Source organism: Pinus tabuliformis, chromosome 3_1, assembly GCF_031772625.1.
Source record: "Pinus tabuliformis cultivar Carrire ecotype Pingquan chromosome 3_1, CPIR1, whole genome shotgun sequence".
NCBI lineage: Eukaryota > Viridiplantae > Streptophyta > Pinopsida > Pinales > Pinaceae > Pinus > Pinus tabuliformis.
In genome coordinates, this window is record NC_142301.1 from 979,544,470 (window position 1) to 979,565,031 (window position 20,562).

General features: G+C 32.9%; 1 long non-coding RNA gene and 1 pseudogene across 1 annotated transcript; both read left to right on the forward strand.

Moving 5' to 3' along the window:
* LOC149191122 (U-box domain-containing protein 17 pseudogene) overlaps nucleotides 1-11,105 on the forward strand; it is a 30,735-nt pseudogene extending 19,630 nt beyond the window's left edge.
* Nucleotides 11,106-14,306: 3,201 nt separating this feature from the next.
* Nucleotides 14,307-16,135, forward strand: LOC149191123 (uncharacterized). Its single transcript, XR_016256579.1, has 5 exons — nucleotides 14,307-14,382; nucleotides 14,610-14,672; nucleotides 14,779-14,835; nucleotides 15,422-15,489; nucleotides 15,594-16,135. It is a non-coding gene; the product is annotated as an uncharacterized LOC149191123 (long non-coding RNA).
* The last annotated feature ends 4,427 nt before the right edge of the window (nucleotides 16,136-20,562 follow it).

A 20,562-nucleotide genomic window follows, 5' to 3' on the forward strand; every position in this document is an offset into this window, starting at 1 on the left:
TATATTTTTAGAGCATATTTTTGACACTTTAAATTTTCTTATGTATCAAATATAAATATTTGTTTTTAAATGTTAGTGATTTTCATGTTAATTTTGAAACGTGTTGATGCAACATCAACCCCTTTTTTTAGAGGGCTTATTTTTGACACTTTATATTTTCTAATATATTAACTGTGGATATATTTTTTTAAATGTTATATTTTTTGATACTTTAAATTTTTTTATGTCCAATTGTTTTTTAAATGTTGATTACTTAACAAATTTTCTAGTTGTCTTATTTCTCTTTTTTTAAATGTTGATTACTTAAAAAACAAATATAAAAAAATATATAAAAAGACAAAAAAAAAACATAAAAAAAGTAAAAAAAAATTTATCTTGTAAACCATAAAAAATTGAAAAAAAACATTTTTTTTATAAAAACTATAAAAATAAATAAATCAAAATACAACCATTTTAAAAAAGTATTAAAAAAATAAATATTTAATTTTTTTTTTTTAAAACAAACCATTTAAAATGAATAGAAAATTAACCAAAAAAAATTAAAAAACCTTAAATAATTTAAAAAACAAAATTAAAACCAAACAATTTTTTTAAAAAATTATTAAAACTAATTTTTAAATTTTTAAAAAACATAAAAAATGTAATAAACCTAAAAAACCAAAAAACAAATTAAATTAAAAAAATATACATATGCATATACATATACATATATATAAATATATATAATTAAAAATTTCAAAATTACAATGTTAAAATCCTAAACTATATATATATATATATATATATTGAAAAAACTTAAAAAAAATTATTAACAAAATTTTAATTAAAAAAAAAAAAATGAGGCAACACTGCCTAGGGGCCCGGGGCAGGCGGAACTGCGTGGGCTCCTCCCCGAGCCCCTGGGCCTTAATTTTTTTTTATTTTATTATTATTTAAAATTTGTTAATAATATTTTTTTTAGGATATATATATATATATATATATATATATATATATATATATATATATATATATATATATATATATATATATATATATATATACATTGTAGTTTTAAAATTTTTAATTACTTTGTTCGTTTTTTTTTTAAAGTTTATTACATTTTTTTTAATGTTTTTTTTTTTTTTTTTTTAAGTTTAGTTTCAATAGTTTTTAATTTTTAATTTTTAAATTATTTAAGATCTTTTTTATTTTTTGGTTAATTTTTTAGTTTTTTATTTTTATTTTTATTTTTATTTTTTTAAATGGTTTGTTTTTTTTGGTTTTTTATTTTTTAGTTTTTTAAAATGGTTGTATTTTTATTTTTCTAGTTTTTATAATTTTTTGTTTTCAAAATTTTCTAGTTTATGGGATAATTTTTTTCTTTTACATTTTTTATGTTTTTTTTTTTAACATATTTTTTTGTTATTAGTTATTCCTTTATATACTTTTTTTTTTATTTTTTAATTCCTATCTTTTATAGGTTAATTTTGTTTTTCTTTTTAAAAATTTTTATGATTGATTTTTTTTTGGGTTAATTTTGTTTTGTTTTGTTTTTTTGTTTTTATGTTTGTTTTTGTTTTTTTTTTTTGTCTTTTTTATATATTTGATTTTTTTTTTTTGTCTTTTTTAATTTTTTTTTTTAAATATATATTTTTATTTACTTTTTGTTATTTTTTATTTTTTTTCATTGTTTTAATTTTTAAATTTATGTTTTCATTATTATTTTGAAATTTTAATGTTTTTCAGAGTCATGATAAAATCTTTTACGCCATTTTTTCAAAATGTTGAAAATTTACCCTAAAAAAAGAAGACGTTATTTCAACATCAACACATCAACACTTTTCGTTTTTAGGGTGTTTTTTGCACAATTTTTGCACAAAAAATTGGTTTTCATTGCCATTTTTAAAACATGTTGAAAATTTACCCTAGAAAAAAAAGTTTTATTCTAGCATCAACACTTTTCATTTTTAACACTGTTTTTCATGTTTTTTTGGGGTTTTTTGGCTAGAGTTCTTGTTTTGAGTTTATAGTTCTCGTTTCAAAGTTTACATTGTTATTTGAACTTAGGGGTCTCATACTTACTTGAGAATCGACAATGAGTCCTTATGCCCTCTCACAATAGCTGCGTTATCATCTATTAGGTCATCCATTATTAACATTTCATTTTTCTAACCAAAACATGTTGAAAGCCATAATTCAAGTATGCCATAAACCATGCTTATAACCAACATATAACTAGAGAAATGTCAATGATAGAACAACCATTAAACCCACATAATAACAAGTAAATTCACACATAATACATAAGAGGAAAATAGATCTTATTAACATATGAAAAATCCAACCAAGTCAGGGACTTGCATGTACCAACAAACCATATATTGGGCTGAATCAAATCTTTCTTTCAGCCAATCACCCCCGTGCCATATTCCAAGCATTAATGTGGGACTCACAAAAAACAACCAAGGCTTCCTTAGGATTTATTGCAATCCCACCATATACCGGTCAAGGATTCCTAGGCCCAAACCCTCATCTATACAACCGGGATTTACTGCAATCTTGCCATATATTGGTCAAATATTCGTAGGCCCAAACAAGAAACATACACTACCAGGCTTTACCGCAATCCCACCATATACCAGAAGGGATCACTAGGCCTATACAAACATGGATGCCTCTGGATCTCTCCACCAAAATCATGAGGACTTTTCCCGTTTCCACCCTCAGGCGTTACTGCATATCCCACCTTACTGGTCTAGGGATTTCTAGGCCTTTGGGAATTCTCCCAAGACCACCTCACTCAGTTTTGAAATCATTCGGCTATCCAGCTCAACCAGATGAAATAACCCCATCACACCATGGTTATCTAGAAATGGAAAGGCAAGGCTGAAAACCAATATCACACCTGGCAAAACCCATGTCAATGACAATAAGAGAACCAAATACACACATGCATGTACCATGCATGCCAAAACTAGCAAGGAAATCATACATGCAACTTGATACCTACAAGTAATCCCACTGTAACAGCTTGATCCAACTCTTCCTTGCTTTATATTTTCTTTCCTTTGCCTTCCTTGTCCTTTGTTTCTCCAGCGCTAGAGTGCTACAAATATGCTCTAAGTGTGCAAGAGTGAGAGAGAGAGAGCTCCAATCTAAAACTAACAAAAGGTTGTTAACTGATCTTCAGAACCCTTTTTATTAATGAGGCCTCTAATTTCTTCATTTTCCATTATTTTCCTTCAATTTCCTCCTCACATGCAACCTGTGACCTTTCACCTTCTTTTTCTCCTATTTTCCATTATTTTCACAAATAATTGCCAAATAATGACTCTTTGCCTTTTCAAATACTTTTGCCAATTTCCATTTAGCCATAATAAAACAAATGAACACATACTAGGATGGTTTGCCCAATATTTAGCTTGGAATACTTGTCTAGACCTTGGTCTCATTTTTCCTTTATTAACTTTATTACATGAACTTTTAACCCTGGGATGTTACAGATCCTCACCCCTTAGGGGAACACCATCCTCATTGTTCAATGACACCTACAACCAATAAGACCGTTGAAAAAAAACATACTGCCTAGGAGCTTTATAACTTAGCTTGATGCAATATTTACAATGATCAGCTTGCTGAAAAACATAACAACATGACTAACATGACAACATAACAACCATACCTCTTATTGGAGCTTTATAACACAACTCATTGTGGTATTTAAATACATATACATATATACATATACCAAAATTACTTTTCCTTAACCGAAAAATAATGAAGGATACACAGCCACATCTGATCAACCATCTCCCATGTAGCTTCATTAAGCCCAAAATGGTTCCACTGCATTTTAACCTGCTCGATTGCTCGGTTTCGGAGCATGAGCATCTTTCTTTGCAAAATGCATTGAGGTTCCAGCTAGAATTCTCCTTCTGGTTCCACCTGCAATATAGACCAATCAATAACATGATCGACATCCTTTACATATGTTTTAAGCAATGAAACATGGAAAACATCATGGAATTTCACCTGGATGCTTACACTATGCTTTTACCTATTGACAATCTAAACATCTAGCCACAAACTTTGCCATTTCCTTCTTCAGATTCAGCCAATAGTATAACTTATTCATCGCTGTGAATGTCTTCTAGTATCTTGGGTGACTTGAATATGAATTAACATGAAATTCCTTCATGATAATCTTCTTGAGCTCACTGTTGTCCGACACATAAATCCTATCCCTAAATCTAACCAAACCATCAACTGTGAGACGATAGTCCACATCTTGATCACCTGTACCTTGCTGTTGTAATCAGTGCCTAAGCTCCCTATACCTTTCATCTTAGTGCCCTTCCTATAAGATCTGATCATGTATATCTATCCCATATGAGCTCATAGTTGCTATATGATTCACCTGCACTCTTCTATTAAGAGCATCTGCAACCCTATTTTCACTTCCCTTAATGTACCTGATCCTGAAGTCAAACTCACTTATTATGGCCAACCATCTAGCTTGCATTGAATTTAGATTTGGTTAGTCAAATAGGTATATCAATCTACTGTGATCACTCATCAAGATGAACTGCTTGCCAAGAATATAGTGCCTCCACATATTCAAAGCATGGATGATTATTGCCAACTCCAAGATCATGTGTCACATAGTTTTGCTCGTTCTCATTCAGTTTCCTTGATTCGTAACATACCACATGTCCCTCCTCCATCAAGACTCCATTGAGTCCTGTTTTAGAAGCATATGTACACACCACGAAGTCTTTATTTGGATCTGTAATCTTTAGAACTGGAGCGTCTGTCAACAATTGTTTCAGTTGCTCAAAACTTGCTACACATTCCTCTGTCCATTCAAATTTCTTCCCTTTTCGCTGCAATGATGTGATAGGATATGCAATCCATGAGAAGTTCGTAATGAACCTCTTTTATTAACTTGTTAAGCCCATAAATGATCTGATCTCATCCACATTCCTAGGAGCTTCCTATTCCATGATAACCCTTATCTTTTCTAGATCCACTGCTATGCCTTCCTTGGAAACCACATGTCCCAAGTAATGTACCTATGTTTGAAAGAAACTGCATTTACTAAGATTAACATACAATTGATGTTCCCTGAGAAATCTCAACACTGATTGTAAGTGTTCGACATGTTATTCCTCATTCTTAGAATTTATAAAGATGTCATCAATTAATACTATCACAAACTTGTCCAGATAAGGACGCAATACACTATTCATCAAGCGCATAAAAGTAAATGGAACATAAATTAAAGAAAAAGGAACTACAACAAACTCATAATTCCCATACTTGGTATGGAAATCAATCTTGTAGATGTCCTCTTCTTTGATGCATACCTGATGATATCCTGATTTCGGATCAATCTTTGAGAACACTACTACTCCCTTCAATTGATCAAACAAATAATCAATCCTCAACAATAGATACTTATTCTTAATCATCACCTTGTTCAATTTCTTTTAATCAATACACAACCTAAGAGCACCATCCTTATTCTTCACAACCAATATTGGGGCACACCATGACGATACACTTGGCCTTATGTATCCCTTGTCAAGAATTTCCTTTAGCTGCAACTTCAATTCTACTATCTCTGGAGAGCTCATACTATAAGGTTCCCTAGATGTTGGTGCTTCCCTTGGTACTAACTCAATAGAAAAGTCCACTTTCCTATGAGGCGGAAAATTTGAAGTCTCTATGGGAATTACATCATGAAACTGTTGTAAAACCGGATACATGTTCAATACCTCCGCATCCTCAACATCCTTAACTTTATCACTAGAAATATGCACTACAAATAACACACATCCTTTCCTTGGACTGCGCTTTTCCTGCATAGTTGTAACAATTTTTACTGATGTAGCCTTCTTCTTACCCTGCAATATTATTTGTTCTCCATTGTCATCCAAACAATCAATAGCCCTATCATAACAATCTACTTTGGTCCTGTGAAGGTACAACAAATCCATACCCAAAAGAATATTATATGATCCCAACAGAAGTACATTCAGATCTGATGATATAGGAATACCATTAAGCTCAAACACAAAAACTCTTACCTAATGATGAACTCCTTTTTTTCTCACTGTATCCAGCTGCACCAACTAAGATTCTAAATGTACTTCTTTATTCAAACCACACTTATCCACTAGGTCAGAGTTAACAAAAATATAATTAGATCTAGGGTCAATCAAAATAGAAACAACTTGATCACAAAGCTTACCATCCATCTCGATAATAGATGCTTGGTGATCTGCCTGTCTATTATCTAATGCTGCATAGATCCGAGGAATGCTCTGCCCAACATCCCCAAATTTGTTCTTCTCTTGAGCACTATAGATCTGAGGCTTAACACCCTGATTTTGCAAACAATATTTCTTAAGATGCTCCTTACCACATGTCTAACACTGCAACTGTCTCCTACCATTGCCTCCGTTATGTTGTTCTTTAGGCTGAGGTCCATTAAAATTCTTGTAAGGTACAACATTCTCTTTCTCACCTACATCTTGGGGTATTGTTCTTTTCAGATGCCATTTACATTTAGTCTTGTCTTTCCCTTTCCAACCTTAATGATATTTTATCTTGCACCTTGATTGTTGATAATAGTGTTTCAACTTTCCAATGACTTATTAAAGTGACTGAGGCTCATCATACTCAATCCGATCTCTAAATGCGATTGGAAATCCATTGACAAATATATGAAATTTGGCTTTCTCATCCTTAAGATATGGTACATACCTCAACAATTCCAAGAACTTGGTCGTATACTCCTCATCTGTCATCGATCCCATCTTTAGCTCATAGAATTCCTTGGATTTACTATCATAGTACCTTTCTGACAAGTACTTCTTCCTAAAAAGTCTCTTGAATTCATGCCAACTCAAGTCCTCTATCCCGATGTCTCTAACCCGCTTCACATCTTCCCACTATATGTTTGCTTTCCCTTTGAGGCTGAAGATAACTATTTCAGCCTTCATATTCTCTGTGTAATCATGCAGCTCAAAAAAATCCTTATCCTGAGTAACCATGCCTATACATTTTCTGACTTCTTTAAATCTCAGGTGGCTTGAATTTCTTAAGATCTCTGGAAAGTATCCTCTGTCACTCTTGCTGTAGGATGATAACAATGATGACCATGGTACCTGTCAGAACCTGAACTAGAACAGAGCTTGTGTCCATCACCTCTCCTATTCGGCGTATCCAAGAACCTTCCATCTCCGATTGTATCATCCCTATTTGACCTTTACCCACCATGAGACCTACTTCCATATGCCCCATTAGTCTTGTCCTCTTGTCCATAATTAATTCTAAGTAGTCCCTATCTCTACAAGTTTGATAAACTCTGAAGGATAACTACATTGACCTCTACTTGTTTCTTCTGCGCCTGAATGATTATGTCATTATCTACTTTAAAACTTCTTATTTGTACCTTTAAAATTCTCAAAGTGTCTAATATGTTAGGAGAGTACCCATCACCATGCTCCTCATATAATCTATAGAGAGAATCTTGTGAACTGTAATCCACCATCTTGCTAGTCATATTTGATCTTATTCTTCTTCCTACAAGCATACCATGTCAGCTAAACCAAAATATAAACATAATCAACATAGCTTAGTATAATTCAGGTGATGATACCTCGTCTGCAAGATCAACCAAATTAGCGTGATAGATATAATGAAATCAACATACCAAACATACCAAATATACCAACATCATTCATGACAACACCAACTGCAAACCATGACCCCATGCATGACAACTATAACCATGACAATGTATGCATACATCCACATTGACAACATACATACAAAACAAATTAATATTCAACCTACATGCATTCATGACAACCACAATCCACCCATCCAGTCCAAGGGTTTAACCATGCTCTGATACTACTCTGTGGTAGCATATATCACATAAAGAGAATGAAACCCGCTCTGATACCACTCTATAACATCATCCTCCCACATTTATCCAAGATAATCGGTGTACGGGGGTGAACATGTGACAAAGAGTTACTATGATATGATTCAACTCCCCAAGTATAGTTAAGAACAACGTAAACTTTGAAACGAGAATCGATACTGTTATCCGTTTCATAGAGATAGCAAAAAATTGACCTGATTTTGAAAAGAGGTGATGCAGAACACACATATTTTTTTTAGAGCATAGTTTTTGGCATTTTAAATAACTGATATGATTACCCATTTCGTAGGGCTAGTAAAAACATGACCCAATTTTGAAAAGTGGTTATGCAGAATACACTTATTTTTTTTGGGAGCATATTTTTGACACTTCAAATTTTCTTATGTATCAAATATAAATATTTGTTTTCAAATGTTAGTGATTTTCATGCTGATTTTGAAACGTGTTGATGCAGCATACCTTTTTTTTAGAGGACTTATTTTTCGCATTTTAAAATTTATTATGTCCATTTTTTTTTTTTTAAATTATGATTACTTAACGAATTTTCAAGTTGTTTTATTTTTCTTTTTTTAAATGTTGATTACTTGAAAAAAAATAAAAATATATATAAAAAAAGACAAAAAAAATGTTAAAAAAAAATTATCTCATAAACCATAAAGAATTTGGAAAAAAAAACAAAAAAAAAACAAATATATATATATATATATATATATATATATATATATATATATATATATATATATATATATATATATATATATATATAAAAGTAAAAATAGAAAAATTAAATAAAACATTAACAAAAACCAGGGATTTTTTTTTTTTAAAACAAACAAGATTAAAAAAATAGAAAATTAACAAAAAAAAAAATTAAAAAACATTAAAATTAATATTAAAAACATTTAAAAAAACTTGAAAAACAAAATAAATTCAAATTATAAAAAAAAAAAAACCAAAAAAATAGGAAAATTTAAAAAATATATGTCTTTTCAAATTAAAAATAAAAATTAGAAAACATTTAAAGTTTATAAAGAAATATGTGTTTTTGATTTTAATTTTTTTTTAAAATTATTTTTCCTTAAACTTACATTTTTTATTTAAAAACAAAAAAATAAAAAATTTTAAAATTTAATTTTTTTTAAACAAATTTTTTTCTTTTTTATTTAAAAAAGAATTATTAAAAAAATTTATTTTTTTAAAACAATTATTATTATTATTTATTTTTATTTTATTTTATTTTTTATTTTTATTTTAATTTTTTTAACAAATGTAATTTTTTTTAATTAAAAAATTATTTTAAACAATTTTCTTTTAAAGAAAATAAATAATAAAAAAATATGATTTTTTTTAACGATTTAAAAAAAAAATATACCACCCGCCCGCCACCTGTGTGGCGCAGCCCTGGGTGAAGGGTCTGCACGCAGGCCCTCCGCCCAGGGCCACGCCACCATGGGCGGCTGTCGGGTGGATGGGCGATTCTGGAAAAAAAATTGTTAAAAAAAATTCATATATATATAAAATAAAATTGTTTAAATTAATTTTATTTTATTTAAAAAAAAATGAAAAAATCAATTTGTTTAAAAAAAAATTTAAATTTTTTTAATAATTTTTTTATTTTTTATTTTTATAAATAAAAAAAAAATTTGTTTAATTTTTTTTTTTTTTTAAATAAAAAATGTAAGCTTAATAATACATATTTCTTTATAAACTTTAAATGTTTTTTAATTTTTATTTTAATTTTTTATTTTGAAAATAGATATTTTAAAATTTTTCATATATATATATATATATTTAATTTGAGTTTATTTTTGTTTTTTTAGTTTTTTTTAAATGTTTTTAATATTAATTTTACTAGTTTTTTAATTTTTTTTTGTTAATTTTCTATTTTTGTTAATCTAGTTTGTTTTCAATTTTTATTTTTTATTTTTTTACTTACTTAATTTTAATATATATATATTTTTAATTTTGTTTTTTTTCCAAATTCTTTTATGGTTTATGAGATAATTTTTTTTTGTCTTTTATATATATATTTTTAGGCCGATAGGCCTTCCTTTGAAACAGACTTTCGTCGTCCTTTTCATTCTCAGGTTGACACCTGGCGTCCACATTCGGCGGGCATCTGTCGTGCAATTTCTGTTTATTCTCAGCGATTTCCGAGAACTTCCTTATCCATCAATGGTGCCAAGAACGCGGCGTCCCGTTTGAGAAGCCGGAAAAAGGGAGTAGAAACATTTTGCTAGAGAGCGTCGCCAGCACCAAAGCGGCGCTCGAGGCGACTAAAATGACGGCCGCCTTTCTGGTAGGGAAGCTCTCCACTGGCACGCCGGAAGTCCAGAAACAAGTCGCATATGAGCTCCGTTTGCTTGCAAAGTGCGGGATGGATAACCGTGCTTGTATCGCCGAAGCCGACGCTATATCGCAATTGGTGCCGCTGCTCTCATCTGAAGACCCTAACACGCAGGAAAACGCGGTTACGGCTCTGTTGAATCTTTCCATCTACGAGAACAAAAAAGCTGTGATCGTCGAAGCGGCCGATTCTCTGGACTCGATAATCCAAGTCCTCAAGTCCGGCCATAGTGTTGAAGCGAAGGAGAATGCGGCCGCTACGCTCTTCAGCCTTTCTGCTATGAATGACTACAAGAAACTCATTGGAGAGATGCCGGATGCCATTCCGGTGCTCGTCGAGCTTCTCCGCGATGGACCCCCCCGCGGCAAATGGGACGCTGTGTCTGCCCTGTTCAATCTCTCCATTAACCGCAACAACCCTGCTAGGGTTGTGGAAGTGGGCGCGATGCCTCTGCTGGTGAATCTTCTGACAGAAGAGGACCGTGAATGACCAGGCCTAGCCGACGATGCTCTGGCTGTGCTTGCCGTTCTGTCCGATCAGCGCCCGGGTCTGGCCGCGGTTAGCCAGACGTCGGCGATTCCCATTCTGGTTGGCCTTCTCCGCTCGGCTTCTCCAAAGGGTAAAGAAAACGCCGTGGCGGTTCTGTTGTTGCTGCGCCGTCACGGAGGCGGCAATGTTCTGAACGCCGTGACTATGGTACCATCGTTGGTGCCTTCCTTGTACATTCTTCTCATGACAGGCACTCACCGCGCTAAGCGAAAAGCCACCTCATTACGGAAGATTCTACAGAGATGGGAGCCTCCTTCTCGGAAATCGTGAGCCGGAGCTGTGTTTAGAATACATCTGCACAACATCATTTCTTCCAGGTCAGGTCCTTCTTCAACTACTTTGTTTCCCTTTCCTTGCCATATCATCTCTCTCAGTCCTGTTTTGCTTCCTAGGGATTTGCTGGACTTCATTAATGATAGGCTTATGAATTTTTTTTACATGGTTGTCCTCTGCTTTCTCCTTTTCCTTCATTCAGCATGATTATCCTTCAAAACAAAATCCGTTTTGATAAGAGGACATCTCTGACTTACACTGCCAACTATGGCTGCTTCGTGATAGACGCCTCACAAAACCAAGTTATGAAATAGTTTGCCGGAAGCAGGTTGTTCCATTGCTGGCACACAATTCGATATACACAAATTGCAGAGGAAGCCAATAGATTATATCCTACGGCAATTCGTTCCACCCTGTGGCAAATACAAGAGTCGTTGATTCAATTTCCATATTTCTTAACTCAACCGGTTCAACAAGGAGACAATAACAATTCGTGACAGTATAATCTGAATCCCGTGATAGTATAATCTGAATCCTTCCTGCTGTCATTTTCCATAGATCCACCCTTTATTTGAACTTCCTTTGATTTCTGGTTGGATCCTTTCTCAACCAAAGAATTTGGTTTGGATATTTTAATAAGACTCTAGGTGAACGCTTTCGGTACTGAGCATGGATAGTGTAATACTGAAAAGGATGCATCCCCTCAAACAACTGCAATGTTTCTCTGAATTCTTTGACATGGCTCTGTATATCTTCAGGACTGTTGGAATTTTTACATGTCTGAAAATTTAGGGACAATTCTTAAATTTTAGGCGCAGGTTTGATCTAAGTCACAGGTCTGAGAATCTTTGCACAAATATGAATCATGGTGAAGGTGGAAGTGACCATGGAGGTTGGAGCCGATGGAGTTGCCATAATCAAGCTGACCAATCCGCCGGTCAATGCTCTGGCAGTAACACATAAGGGCTCGAAATGTTTTTTTACAAAATTGAAAATAGAAATCATAGAATCTGAGCTGAAACTGAAATTTTTATGTATTTGAGGGTTTTAACGATGCTTGATTTAAGGATCAGATGTTTGTTTTCATGATGTTTTTAGGTTTAAAAGGGTTTTAATTGCTGTTTTTTTAGTATTAATTATTACATGTTTTATGCTATTTTCGTTTACATTCTAGTAAAAGCTAGGGTTAATCGTCAAATCTATTGGAAACCTGTTTGTGAGATAAAATGTTGATTTTCTGATAGAAAAGATAAATTTTTTGGTGTTGAATTCAGATTGGTATAAAGAGGTCTGTAGATTCTGAAAACTTCATTTTGAAAATCCTAGCACGATCCAGGGAGTGATAATTTTAAGGAAAGAAAATTAACTTATTTTATTTAAATTTTGTTTAGAAGTTTTGACAACTCTATAAAATGACAATTGTGGAAATTTGGCACAATATTGTTGAAGTTACCAGACTTGACTCTGAGAATGGCTTGGCCAAAGCCCAACAGTTTGGAAATTAAATTGTCAAAGTGATCAATCTCGACTTCGAGTACGAATTGTAAAGGCCGAATATCAAGAGTTAATTCGAACTCTAGAAAAACTTGTAAATTGATTTGGGAATGTAAAAGATAGACTAAATTTACTTTTTCTGGGCAAGGGTAAACACTTTTTTATGGTCTGTTGGGAGCAATAAATCCCAACTTCATCCCATAAAGCCTCTATTAATGCGGGTGCTATAAATCTTCGCCGATTCATACACGAATGGGGCTCTATTCCAGCTGCGGTTTGAACCTGGGTTGTTATTGTGGTGACTTCCCTGTCTCGACCTCTAGACCACAGCTCAACAAAGGAAAAAATACCTTCAGGGGAGAAAATGTGTTTTTGATTAATACAAGTATTTATGACAGTTATAAAATGGGAATATTAAAGACAACTCATTTTAGATTTTATATACATACACATACTTGAAATGCTATGGATTCTCGATAGGTGACACATGTTTGTTGGTTGGCTACTGTCAAATTAGGTTAGAAAAACAAACAAAATGAGTGTCTTTTTGGGTTCTCTCTGTCTTTTAGATAGAGATGGCAAAGTCTGAAACATCACTTGAAAGTCGGAACTTATTGAATCAGTTTGACTCGCCTGTGACCTTGACTCTGATAACTCGGGATCAAGTTAGATTTGGTTTCCTCAAAGAACAGAGTTGAACTTGGAAATTTGACTCAAATGAATTAGAATAGTCCAGAGACGTTCTTTAAATTTCTCATGCTGCTTTGTTTTTATGAAGAAGCTGCTTTTTGGCCAAACTAGCATTACATTGTAGAAGTTGTACCGAATTCTCACTTTTTTTGGCAAATTTTGGATTGAGTGGGCAAAGCTTAAAGTAATCGAGGAGTCTACTCTTGTCAGAGTCATATTCATTTTTATGGATTCTTGCTTGATCTAATCCTGAGATTGAGTTGCAAGTAAATGCAAACTATCAGCTTTTAAAGAATCTTTAGAAGGAGGTGTTAAAAAAAATATGGGACTCTGAAGTCTTGTTAATGAGAAAAGAGAGTACAAACATAAAATCAGGTCAGCCTGATGACACCTTCGCAATTAGAGATGTTATTTTGAGATTAAAGATTATGAGCATAGTTAGAAAAATGAGAACTATCTAGTATCTTGGACATTCTTTGTTGTGAAAATGAGTAATGAAATATGCTGATAAGCCTATGGAAAGAAAGGATATTCAAGTCTTGCAATAAAAGCATAGTTGATTACGAGAAATACATAATGTGGAATGCATAACGTAAAATTTAGAGCGATATCTATAAAAAATACATATTACTAATTGGTTGAACCCTTAATTGTGATAATTAATTTCAAGAAAGAGCTCTTTCCATCAGGGAATCTCATAATGCAGATTCTAGATTGTAGATCAGCATTATCAAGATCATCATAACATAGAACCATTCATCGTTGTAATAAATTTCAAGAACAATCTTTCGGTGAACCTTGCACATACCAATTCCAAATCATAGGTCAACCTTACCAAATTCATCATATTACTGTCCAGTATGTAATTGACTACGTCATAATTTTATGTTCATTGAAAGAGAAGGCTTAATGACATACGCATTTGTGTGTTGATATCTTGGTGTAAGTAATGGATTAGCATATGTGTTATCATTTAACTTAATATCTGTAGTAACTGTTCAATTGGTTTTATTTACAATTCTTGTAGGCTTGAAAGAAAAATATGACAAAGCAATGAGGAGAAATGATGTGAAGGCCATTGTTGTCACTGGTATGCATGTTTTGAAGTTGTCGGTTGCAATCTAATTTTGAAGGATTGTTTGATTATAATAGTGATAGTGATATGAATGCAGTTTGCAGAAGGGATGGAAACTGTACTAAATGTTCAATGGTGTTATAAATCTTTATATATATTCATATATATAGAGAGAGATGTAAATGCTTCTGTTCAAAAATTGAGATGATTTCATGTCTATGTCTCTGTTTTGGCATTGTTAGGTAATGGAGGCAAATTCTAAGGTGGTTTTGACATCAACGTTCTCCAGGAAGTACAACAGACTGGTATGCCAAACTAAGTTTTCATACAAAATTCAAACTCTGTTGCAAATTGTTTCAAAGGTTTCCATGTTTGCTCATATTCAATTCTCTGTAACTGTGTATCTAGCAGGGAACTTGTCGCATTTGGGTAGAGTTTCTGTTGATCTTATGATCAATACTATTGAAGGTAGGCGTTTGTTATATATGTTGCTTGTTTTTGCTTTCACTAAAGTTGCAAGTTGTCGGTGATATGTATGGCTGAAGTGGGGGTACTGTATCTCGGGAATGTTAGCTATTATCAAATCCACAAATAATGTATAAGATAGAGGAATGCTGCTTTTACTTTGACTTGTCATTTCAAAAAACATTACCAATTCTTGTAAAAGACATTTTGCTGGATCGTTATTTTCCATATGTAATTTGAATACTATAAAGCGAAACATTATCATACCCTTGACATTTTGAGCTTTTCTAGGAATGTGCCAAAATATGGATACCTAGGCTTATTGTAGAGTATAGTTGGATTTGATGGTACAGTTAAAAGTAGCATTCTTATAGCATAGTTAGGAACTCATCAATGTATTGGTAAAGGATTCTACATGTTTTCCTGTATTGTAATACGTAGCTGGATATGTTGATATTGTTAACATAAAAAAATTAAGATTCTGATGGATGTTTAGGCACCCCTGAAAGTTTGGAAAAGGATTCTATGTGTTTTTAGGATGGAACCTTTTTCTGGCTCTGACCTTTTTGGCCTTTTGGTGTTGTTATAGAGGCTAAGAAACCTTCCGTAGCTGCTATTCAAGGGCTTGCACTTGGTGGTGGATTAGAATTAGCAATGGTATGTGGCAATGATTGTCCATCTCTTGTAATTTTATGTTTTGGAAGGGGAATTTTGGGAACTTACATGTTTTGAGTTATCATGGATGTATTTAATTTACACAGTCTTGTCATGCTCGTATTTCAACCCCAAAAGCGTAGCTTGGGTTTCCAGAACTTCAATTTGGGATTATTCCAGGATTTGGAGGTAAGATTTCTCAATGTACATTTATTTGTCTCAGCAGGGCTGACTTCATACTGTGGTATAGCCAATTTTAATCTTACTATGAATTATCTGGAAAATAGGTAATGATTTGTTTCCAGCGCTGAAGACTCTTAAATGAAGAAGGCGGCATGCAGGCTTTTATATTTTATATTTTATTGCGAAGTTATTTGTGGCTTCTTGAGGGTTGATTTTCCCATGCTTTAAACCTGTCAGATCATTGGACTGTCATAGCTCCTGGCGTGCACGTTATTGTTGTATCTATGAATGGGTTTTTCTGCTTCTTGGCTTCGATCATGACTATATGGGGTGGCCTTCTGCACTGATTTCCATCTGCATTCATCATCATGAGCTAGAGAGTCTATGATGTGTTTTGTCTTATAAGTTGGCATGTGTTCTGTTTGATCATTCTTTTGTGTCTTCGATCATGGTTTCAGTATTCTGGATATAGTCTTAGGCTTGAACCAACATTTCTGCTAGAAAAATTCAACAATTCCAATTTAATAATCTTATCGGCCTCTCTTTGTACCTTTTGGGACAATTGCTAGTTATATTTGTTTTTTTAAGTAATCAACATTTTGATCTTAATATTAGTAGTTCTAAATTTTTTTTTGTTAATTTTCTTTCTTTCTTTTTTTTTTTTTTTTTTGTTTAAATCTAGTTTGTTTTTAATTTTTTTTTTTTAGTTTTTTATTAATGTTTTTTAAATTTTTCTATTTTTACCTACATAATTTTATAGTTTATTTTAATGTTTTTTGTTTTTTGTTTTTTTTTTTTTTTCATTCATTTCCATATTTTTTTTTCTTTTGCCATTTTTTTTTATTTACTATTTATTTATTTATAATTTTTGTTTTTTAGTTTTTTGATTCTTATATTTTATAGGTTAATTTGGTTTTTTTTTTTTTTTTTATAATTTTTTTTTTTAATTTAATTTTATTTAATTTTATTTTTTTTATGATTGATTTTTTTTTTTAGACTTTTTGCTTTGTTTCGTGTTTTTTCATTGTTTTAATTTTTTAATTTTTAATTTAATTTTATGTTTTCATTATTTTTTTTATTTTACTTTCGGAGTCATGATAAAATATTTTACGCTATTATTTTGAAATGTTGAAATTTTACCCTTGAAAAAAAAGTGTTATCCCAGCATCAACGCTTTTCGTTTTGAGGGTGGTTTTTGCACAAAATTTACCATTGAAAAAAAAATGTTATTCAAACATCAATACTTCATTTTGAGGGTGTTTTTTGGACAATTTTTGCACAAAAAATTGGTTTTCACCGCCATTTTTAAAACATGTTGAAAATTTACCCTAGAAAAAAAAGGTGTTATTCCAGCATCAACGCTTTTCATTTTTAACATTGTTTTTGATGTTTTTACGGGGTATATTGGCCAGAGTTCCCGTTTGAAAGTTTACATTGTTTAAGGAAGTGGAATCAATAAATCAAAACCAAACTAACCTTCCTCAGGAGCTACAACACCCTCAGGAACTAACCAACCACTCCAAGTGCCCAAACCTTGAGTTAAATTACTTTTTAACTGAACTAAACCCCTAGTCGCTCCCATGACAAGCCCTCCATGTGACTGTAACCCTCTAGTCCCTCCCACAACAAGGCCTCCATGTGGCTGTAGATTTTTTAACCTAATTCTATGCCAACGACTGTGAGATTTAAGCCACTTTTTCAGGATAGTCTCCAAACCATTGCCCAAAACTTCAAAAAACTATAAGGAATGATTAACGACAAAGGGATAAATCTTTTCACACAAAAACTAGACAAGAAATCAACTAACCAGACCTATCCATGATATACATTCCATCAAACACATCATGAATACACATTTGAGCATAGGGGTCTCATAATTATCTGATAATCGTCAATAAGGTCTGATTCCCTCTCACAATAGATGCATTATAATCTATTAGGTTATCCATTCATTAAAATTTAATTTACTAACAAAAACATGATGAAAACCATAATTCAAGTCTATCATAAACCATGCATATAACCAACATATATATAGAGAAATATTAATAATCGAACAACCCTTAAAGCCACATAATAACAAGTACATTTACACATAATACAAAAGAGGAAAAGAGATCTTATTAACATATGCAAAATCCAACCAAGTCAGGGACTTCCACGTACCACCTAACCATAGATTGGGCTGAACCAAATCTTTCTTTCAACCAATCACCTCCATGCCATATTCCAAGCATGAATGTGGGATTCACAAAAAAACAACCAGGCTTCCCTAGGATTTACTGTAATATTGCCATATACCGGTCAAGGATTACTAGGCCCAAACCCTCATCTATACAACCAGGATTTACCGCAATCCTGCCACATACTAGTCAAGTATTCCTAGGCTCAAACAAGAAACATACACTACCAGGATTTACCGTAATTCTACCATATACTAGTCCAGGGATCACTAGGCCTATACAAGCATGGATGGCTTCAGATCTCTCCACATAAACCGTGAGGAATTTTCGTGTCTCCACCCTCAGGATTTACCACATATCCCACCTTTACCGGTCCAGGGATTTCTAGGAATTTTGGAATTCCCATGAGACCACCTCACTCAGTTTTGAAATCATTCGAAAATCCATCTCAACTAGATGAAAGAACCCCATCACACCATGGCTATCCAGAAAAGACAAGGCAAGGCTAAAAACCACTATCACACCTAGAAAAACCCATGCTAATGACAACAAGAGAACCAAATACACACATGTATATACCATGCATGACAAAACTAACAAGGAAATCATATATGCAACTCGATATCTACAAGTATTCTAGCTATAGCCACTTGATCCAACTCTTCCTTGCCTGCTATTTTCTTTCCGTTTCCTTCCTTGTCCTTCCTTTATTCAATGCTAAAGTGCTCCAAGGATGCTTTAAGTGTGCAAGAGTGTGTGAGAGAGAGCTCCAATCTAAAACTGACAAAAGGTTGTGAATTGATCCTCAAAAGTCTTTTTATTAATGAGACCTCTAATTTCTTCACTTTCCATTATTTTCTTCAATTTCCTCCTTACATGCAACTTGTGACCTTTCACCTTCCTTTTCTTCTATTTTCTATTATTTTCATAAATAAATGCTAAATAATGCTCATTTTCCTTTTCAAAGCCATTTCCATTGCCTTTTCCAATTTCCCTTTAGCCATAATAAACCAAATGAACACCCAATAGGATGTTTTTCCCAACATTTAGCTTGGAATACATGTCCCATGACGTTCATCTCATTTTTTCTTTATTAACTTTATTAGATGAACTTTTAACCCAAGGCTGTTACATCCAAACTCTCTCACTCCACATGGAAACACATTTTCCTTACATCATTGCTTTGGCCATTTTGGCCCTATTTCCATTAGGTCCTTGTAGATTTTAGGTCTTCCTCAATATAAATATTTTCAATGAAAAAGGAGTAGAGCTTTCTTGGACAATAATATCTGGAGTGTGTCTTTATAACAACCTCTTTCGCTGCCCATTATGTAAATATCACCATATGTACTTTATTATGTGAATTTATATAAAAATATAACTATGGTTGAGCTGAGGGAGTGGAAATAGATCTAGAGATATGAGGAGGAGAGGCTTCTTGTGTAGTGTTTAACCAAAAATACTCCATTTCATTTATTTGTCATCCTACCAACATTCCTAGGAAAAATTTAGTGGTTTTCACAACAAATAATAAAGAGGAGTATGTGTCTTCTAAGTAGAGGATGAGGCCCATGTTGTTCTTATTATTCTTGTGGGACGTTTTTAACGAAAGTAAACATGCAAGTGGGATGCGAAAAAAGGGAATATACAGAATGTGTAGAAGGAGGATAATGCATAATGTAAGGTGGTGGTGAACGAGGATTGATAGGGGAAAAACAACATCCCCTAACCATTGCTCTGTAATTGGGATAGAGTTCTAGGTGATTTTTTTGAGGCCAATGGTGTGTGCTTGTGAATGGTTGGGTAGTGGAGATTCAATGGAGAGTTTACTTACTCAATGCTTTCTCATTGACTTGATAAACCACTGGGGCGCTTTTTGGAAGGCTGATAAAGCACTTGCTAGGAAAAGACACCTAGGTGCTTGCTAAAAAGGTGCTAATAAAACACTAATTTCTTGCCTTGGACTGATAAACCACTTATGTGTTTGCTCAATAAGCTAATAAACCACCTGGATTGTGGGCTCTAGACTCCTACAATTCTTTCCTAGAAAATCTAGCTGATTAACCACTTGTATAGTGTATTTAATCTCCTGGAACTAAGATGTACTTAACTGAGCCTTGGGCGAATCCTTGTGATTGATTTCTATTGGCATATAGGGTCAATGTGGTGCTTATTGCAGGGATCAATTGATAAACCACCTATAAAGTGGTCTCCTCTTATAGATAATTTGTTTGACTAAATATTGTGTGAATTCCCTTGAACAATTAACTCCTCAAACTCTGAATCTAGCTTGGTGGTGGTTAGCTATAAGGAATATTGCAGTGTAATTGGCCTATGGTTGGGTGGAGAGTTGAAGTCCCTCCCTCAATTGCCAATGATTGCAAGTTAAATAGTTAAGTATATTTACTTGTATCCATTTGTACCATGGATGATGTATAAATGTATGGATGTACATTGCATATGGAAGGCTATTGAGATTTATGTATATTCATGACAAAACATTACTTTATATGCTTTCATGGCTATGTTAAAGTTACAGAGCTATGTGTTTTGTTGTTATATTCACGAATTTACAAAGTGGTTGATAAGAATGTGCATGGTTGTTGAAGTCTCTCATTTAATTTGTCATAGCATGTGATGTCATTTACTTGATATGTTATGAGTGTCATGGTTCACTTTCTACTTCAAGTATGTAGACTACTCTACATGA